Source organism: Bos mutus, chromosome 10, assembly GCF_027580195.1.
Source record: "Bos mutus isolate GX-2022 chromosome 10, NWIPB_WYAK_1.1, whole genome shotgun sequence".
In the NCBI taxonomy this organism is placed as follows: Eukaryota; Metazoa; Chordata; class Mammalia; order Artiodactyla; family Bovidae; genus Bos; species Bos mutus.
The window spans coordinates 20335070-20342223 of NC_091626.1; positions in this window are offsets into that span (position 1 = coordinate 20335070).

The window sequence follows — 7154 nt, forward strand, 5'->3', positions numbered from 1 at the left end:
GCTACACTCTGCCAAGGTGAGCTCTGCCAGCCTTGAGGTTTTAAAGACTCCCCAAGTTGTATGTGTTCCTTGAACCCCAAACTTGTGTATTCACTGCCGTCTCCATATCTTTACAATGTGACTGTCCAATGTGGTTGTCTCATAGACACCCCAAGTGTACCAGGTCTGAAGTCAGACTCATGACCTCCCTCCAGCAGGTATCTTCCTGCAGCTTCCCCTCCTACATCAGTAAATGGCACTTCCATCTTTCCAGTTTCTTGGCCCCAAACTTTTGGAGTCACCCTTGACTCCTCTCTTTCTCTCATAACCCACATTTGGATCTGTCAGCAAATCTTGCTGGTTCTATCTCCCATTCATAGGTGTTCAGCTTCTGACCACTCCTCATCTCCTCCACAGCCACCATCCTGCTCAAGCTGCTTTCCTCCCCTAGCTGGACTGTTGCACTTGCTTCCTAATTATTTCCCCACTTTGACTCAGAATGAGCAAGTAGACCAGATCATGTCAATCCTCTACTCAAAGCCTTCCACTGCATCCCCTCAAATCAAAGTCCTTATAGCGCTCTGTGACTCCGACCCCCCCCCCGCCACCCCGCCCCAGGCTCAGTCCATCCAGCGTGCTGGCCCCTTCCTACCTGGACAGTGTGAGGCACACTCCTGCTCCATGAGCTCCGTGGGGCTGCACTTTGCCTGCAGACTTCTTTCCCACGTGGCCCCACGGCCCACTCCCTCTTCTCCTTCAAGACTCGCTAACTGTCACCATCTTCTGGTCTTCTCTTCCATTCTATTTTATTTTATTCTTTTTTGCGGATCTCTGGGCCAGAGGTGCTGTAATGGCTGTGAAATATGTCAGATACACAAAAAATTAAGTTCAAGTTTTCCCTTTTTAGATCGTATACAAAATGACCGGGTCCCCACTCTGTGTACATCTGGAATTTTCTTTTCTGCAAACTTATAAGGACATTCAGTTTACAGTGGAATATCTGATCAACAGTTCTGAGTCCTTTCACATAATTTATCATCCAAACCCAGACACGCTTGAGATGAAAGGGGCATTAGAAATACATAATTTTTAAAAGCAACTATACTCCAATAAAAATAAAATTCTAATGCCTATTAAAAAAAGAAATATGTAATTTTTGAAACGTTTACTTTTGCTCAGTGTTTTGCTATACAGATGAACTTAAATAGTTCTGTTAAAACTATTCGCAAAGATTTTTTTTCTAAAAAGTGAATATATATGCACAGTAAATAAATATTTAAAATTTCAAATTATTCTTGCTATATATTCACAAACATCAATAAATTTCTTAGCTGTATTTCTAAGTAAGGTGTTACTGGCATTTTTTCTGAAGAATAAAGATTTTTCAGTATGGTTTTGTCACGCGAGTGTATGTTTCCCGGTTCTTTGTCTCGTCACAACAAAGATTTGGAGCAACGGACATTAAAGCCCTTGGCACGTCACAGCTCTCGGGTCTTGGAAAAACCGTGCTACAGCTCTTAGGCAAATCAGTGTCACAGCTCTATTTTATTTAGAAGATAGCAGGAGAATCCAAGACTCAAAGAGAAGAGAGTGGAGGAGTGAGAGGAGAGGGGGAGAGAAAGAGAGAGCAAGCGCCAGAGAGCGAGAGAGAGTGCATGGGAGCATGAGCGCACATGCACTCGGGAGAGAGAGTCCCCCATTCTATTTTAAAATTGCAGCACCTTCCATGTTTGCTGTCCCCCCTTGTTCTTTACTTTTCTCCAGAGTGCATGTTACCATGTGATGTTCTTATATTGAATTTTTGTATCGTTTGTTTATTCTCTAATTCTCTTTACCACTACTGCCCCTACTACTACTTCTACTACTAAGTCGCTTCAGTCGTGTCTGACTCTGTGCGACCCCAGAGACGGTAGCCCACCAGGCTGCCCTGTCCCTGGGATTCTCCAGGCAAGAACACTGGAGTGGGTTGCCATTTCCTTCTCCAATGCATGAAAGTGAAAAGTGAAAGTGAAGTCGCTCAGTCGTGTCCGACTCTTCGAGACCCTATGGACTGCAGCCTACCAGGCTCCTCTGTCCATGGGATTTTCCAGGCAAGAGTACTGGAGTGGGGTGCCATTGCCTACTGCCCCATCCTAGTGCAATCCACCATGCTCCATCACTTGGATCAAAGTTCCAGTTCTCCCGCAAGACTTTGCCCTTCCCTGTCTATTCTCAACTTGGCATCCAGGGGATGCTTTTAAATGTCAATCAGATTATGTTACCAGTCTGCTCACACTCCCCAGTGGTTCCTCACCTCTCACAGAATGACAGCTATGGCTACTTCACCTTTCTTGTTTCTCAAAGTCTTGACATCATGGCCTTCCGACTGATGGTTTTCCCTGCCTGGCACATCATTCCCCTGCTATCCAGGTGGCAGGTACCTTCCTTTGAAGTCTGTCCTCGAATATCACTGTCTTAATGGAACCTTTTCTGGCCACCCAATTTTATTTTGTATTTATTTTTCTCTGTGCCAGGTCTTCACTGCTGCACGGGCTACTCTCTAGTTGTGATTCAAGGGAGGGCTTCTCACTGCAGTAGCTTCTCATTACGGAGCATAGGCTCTAAGCACGCTGGCTTCAGTAGTTGCGGCTCCCAGGCTCTAGAGCACAGGCTCAGCAGCTGTGGTGCACAAGCTTAGCTGCTCCAAGGCATGTGGGATCTTTCTGGATCAGGGATCGAACCCACAGTCGTCTCAATCGAACTCAATCGTCTCCTGCATTGGCAGGCACATTACTACTGAGCCACCAGGGAAGTCCCTGGCCACACTATTTTAAATTGCAACCCACTCTTCTCACGACCACTTTTCCTTGCCTTATTTTTCTCCATAACACCTATCTACATCCAACATAGTCAATATTTTAACAATGCATTTATTTATTGTGTCTCTCCTGCCCCAACTGTAATATAAAACAGTGATTTTTATATTTATAAACAGTGTAATATAAGCAGTGATTTTTGTCTGATTTTGTCTTTGTTATATGCTCAGAAGTTAGTGCATGGAAATACTCAGTGAATACTTGCTGAGTGAAGAAGAATTTGGTACTAACCTATGGCTTTCCTGGTGGCTCAGACGGTAAAGAGTCTAACTGTAGTGCGGGAGACCCAGGTTTGATCCCTGGGTTGGGAAGATCCCCTGGAGAAGGAAATGGCAACCCACTCCAGTATTCTTGCCTGGAAAATCCCATGGATGGAGGAGCCTGGTAGGTTACAGTCCACGGGGTCACAAAGAATCGGACATGATTGGGCGACTTTACTTATGTATAAGAATGACTGTCATCTTCACAACAACCGCTTAAGGTAGTTGGATTGTAATTCCCCCTCTACAGATGAAGAAACTGAGGCAAGGGGCTAGGGTACCTGTCAAAAATCATTAAGCAGTCTGGAATAGGATGGGAACCTGGGCAGTCTGGCTCCACAGCCTGCATTTTATCTGAGATTGAAAGTGGCCCCACAGAGTTCTTAATTTCACCCTCAAACTCTTCTTCCCCTAGTTTTTCCCATCTCATTGTTACTATGATCATCTAGTTGTTCCAGCCAAAAACCTACAAATCACGCTTGATTCCTCCCTATTCTCTCTCCCAAGGTTCACTCCAGCAGGATTTCTTATCAGTTCTATGTCCAAAATATATCCGAGTCTGTCCTCTCCACTTACACTGTCACTGTGCTCTTTCCCTATGGAACTGCCATAGCCTCCTGATGTTTTTCCACTCTTGTTTCTGAATAATCCAATTTCTACACAGCCAGTGAGCTTTCGAAGCTCTAAATTAAATCCTGGCACTCTCCTGCTTAAAACCAGACAGGGCTGGTACTGAACCCAAATTCATTTGTTTGCTTCTTGAAAGCCAATACTCAAGAGACACCTGTTGGTGGGAAGGACTAGCTGCATTATTCAGGAGGACATCAACCTCAGAAGATGGTGGACTAATGTCCTCAAACCATCTCCAAGTTGCCGGTTACAGGACAAAGCGTTATAAATTGGAGTTTCAGGGGTGTTCGAGATGGGGCTATGTGCAGAAGAGCAAAGTCAGCTCCAATAATAATAATAAATTGGCCATGTGGTGTTCTGGTCAGCACCATCTAGAAGGGTTTATGTGCATTTAGTCTTCTACTCCAGGCTCGGTCTGCTCCCATATTCTTAAGGCCAGTCCCTGGGATTCTTAAGCAAGCAAGATTGTCTCCCACTCAACTAGTCATTATCTAAAAGCTCTAAGACCGGCCAGGGTCAGGAGGGAGCGAAGATGCAGGTAAGTTTTAAAATCTGTGCTGCTGGAGCAGCTTATCTTATGGCTACACTTCCAGTGCTTTCCCAACACCCTTAGAACCATGCAAAGTGCTGCCCTCATCTATTTGGCCTTGCAGCCGTCTCTAACCTCAACTCCACCACTTGCCCCTGACCCTGCTGCCTCAGCCCCACAGTCCTTCTGCTTCTCAAATTCACCAACCTTCTACCTAAACCTTGGCATCTGTTCTTCCTTCTGGAGGAACACTCTTCCGCATGGCATGGCTGCCCCTCATTCTTCAGGTCTCAACTCAGATGTCATCTCCCTCAAAAGAGAGGGGATATATGTATACCTATGGCTGATTCATGTTGAGGTTTGACAGAAAACAACAAAATTCTGCAAAGCAATTATCCTTCAATTAAAAAATAAATGAATTTTTTAAAAAAAGATGTCGCCTCCCCATTGAACTCTTCTCTATCCATCAATCTGATTCATTGGTTACCGCCAGCCTCTTAAGTATATCACCCTATTTTATTTCGTATCCTACTTAGCACTTATTGTTTAACATCAGTGTGCTTGTTTGTTCATTAAATTCTGTCTCTTTTCTCTAAAATGTAAGCTCCTTAAGAGCCTGTCTGTTCACACCCAGGACCCAGAACAGGGTCGAGCACAGAGCTGCAGAAGTGTTTGCTACTTACACACTTAAAAGCAACAATTTGCAAGATGTAACTTATCATTGTTCCTTGAATGTGTGGAGCAAACTCCAATAGTTGTACTGTTTTTAAATAAAAATGATGTGATTTACTTGATTAATCTCTCATTCCTAGAAATTTAAGTCTTCCCAAAGTTTTACTATTTAATTTTTTTCTCAATTTAAAAAAAATTGGAGACTTCCCTGGTGGGCCAGTGGCTTAGACTGCATTCCTAATGCAGGGGGCTTGGGTTCGATCCCTACTCAGGGAACTAGATCCCGCATGCCACAACTGAGAGTTCTGCATGTCACAACTAAGACCAAGTGCAGCCAGATAAATTAAAAAATAATAATACATTTAAAAAATTGAAGTATAGTTGATTTAGTGTTAATTTCTACTGTGCAACAAAGTCAACCATTATACGTGTATATGTACATTCTTTTAAAATATTTTCCATTATAGTTTATCATAGGATATTGAATATATAGTTCCCTGTGCTATACAGTAGGGCTTTGTTATTTATCTGTTCTATATATACTAGTGCATCTGCTGCTGCTGCTGCTAAGTCGCTTCAGTCGTGTTCAACCCTGTGCGACCCCATAGATGGCAGCCCACCAGGCTCCCCTGTCCCTGGGGTTCTCCAGGCAAGAACACTGGAGTGGGTTGCCATTTCCTTCTCCAATGCATGAAAGTGAAAAGTGAAAGTGAAGTTGCTCAGTCATGTCTGACTTTTAACGATCCCATGGACTGCAGCCTGCCAGGAGGTAGGTAGGAGGTCCATGGGATTTTCCAGGCAAGAGTACTGGAGTAGGGTGCCATTGCTAACCCCCAAACCTCAGTCCATCCCTCCCCTCCCCTCCAAAAGTTTTGCTATTCTAAATAGAGCTGTAATAAATATCCTTGTACAAGAAAATAAATCTTTGGGTTCATTTTAAATTATTTCCTTAAGATAACCCCCAGAGTGAGAATTATTATGTAAACAAGATTGAGCACATTTAAGGTGGTTCAATATACTTTATTAGTTTCCAGAAATACATCAGTATCTCTTTTTATTGAACTTGGGGGAAAATGTGAGAGCTTAAGATTTCTAACAACTTTGTAACTTGCTTCACATTTATTCACTTCATCCTGGTCCTCTGCATGTATCAGAACTCAAAAATGCTTGAAATCCTCAAAAAGAAAAAGAAAAACAACAACAAAAAAACGGGAAGGCAATGTTATTCCCCAAACAGCTAGAGGGAAAGAAATGAATATATGTTGAGCTCCTACTACGAGTTAAGCTCAAACTGGGTGCTTTATGGGGATCATCTCCTTTTATTTTCTGGGGGTGAGCATCAGAATCCCTATTGTCCCAGTTTAATTTGTTCTTAGGCCTCTGGCTCTCCTCCTACTAGAACGGAAGGGCAAGGACCTTATCTCTGTTACTCACGCTGATTCATAGCCTGTGACATACTAGGTGTTCATCAAATATCTGTTGAATGGAAAATGAACTAAATTGGAGGGTGATGGAGAGTCTGGAGGCTTAGGAGTGCAGTGGAGGATTATGTTTTGGAGCATTTGTGGGAAGAATGCATGAGTGATAACTAGTCCAGCTCTGGGAAGAGATAATTGGGTACTCAGGGAGAGCTGAGTAATGACCAGTCGAGCAAAACTCTTACTGGGATTGTACCTCAGCAAAAGTACTAGGGAAACCTATTTAATACCATTTACATTTTATATGATTATTTCCTTTACATCCTCCTTTATCTAACAGAATGCCTTCCTTAAAAAATTAAAGATGTATTCTTAGTTTTAAGAAATTCACTAGAAGACTTCCTTGGTGGCTCAGTGGTAAAGAATCCACCTGCCAATGCAGGAGACACAGGTTGAATCCCTAATCCGGGAAAATCCCACATGCCTCGGAGCAACTAAGCTCATGCACCACAACTACTGAGCCTGAGCTCTAGAGCCAGTACTCTACAGCAAGAAAAGTCACGGCAGTGAGAAGCTCAAACACCGCAACCAGAGGGGAGGCTCTGTTCGCCACAACTAGAGAAAGTCCACACATAGCAGTGAAGACCCAGTACAGCCCAAAATAAAATTTTTAAAAAAATTTAAAAAGAAATCTGCTAGAATTTGCTGAGGGAGGCTTGGGGAGATAACTATGAGGGCTTTTGTGGAGGTAGTCAACACATGAGCCACAGAAGATGAAAGTCAAGTCCACGAGGCAAGGACAAAGGACTCA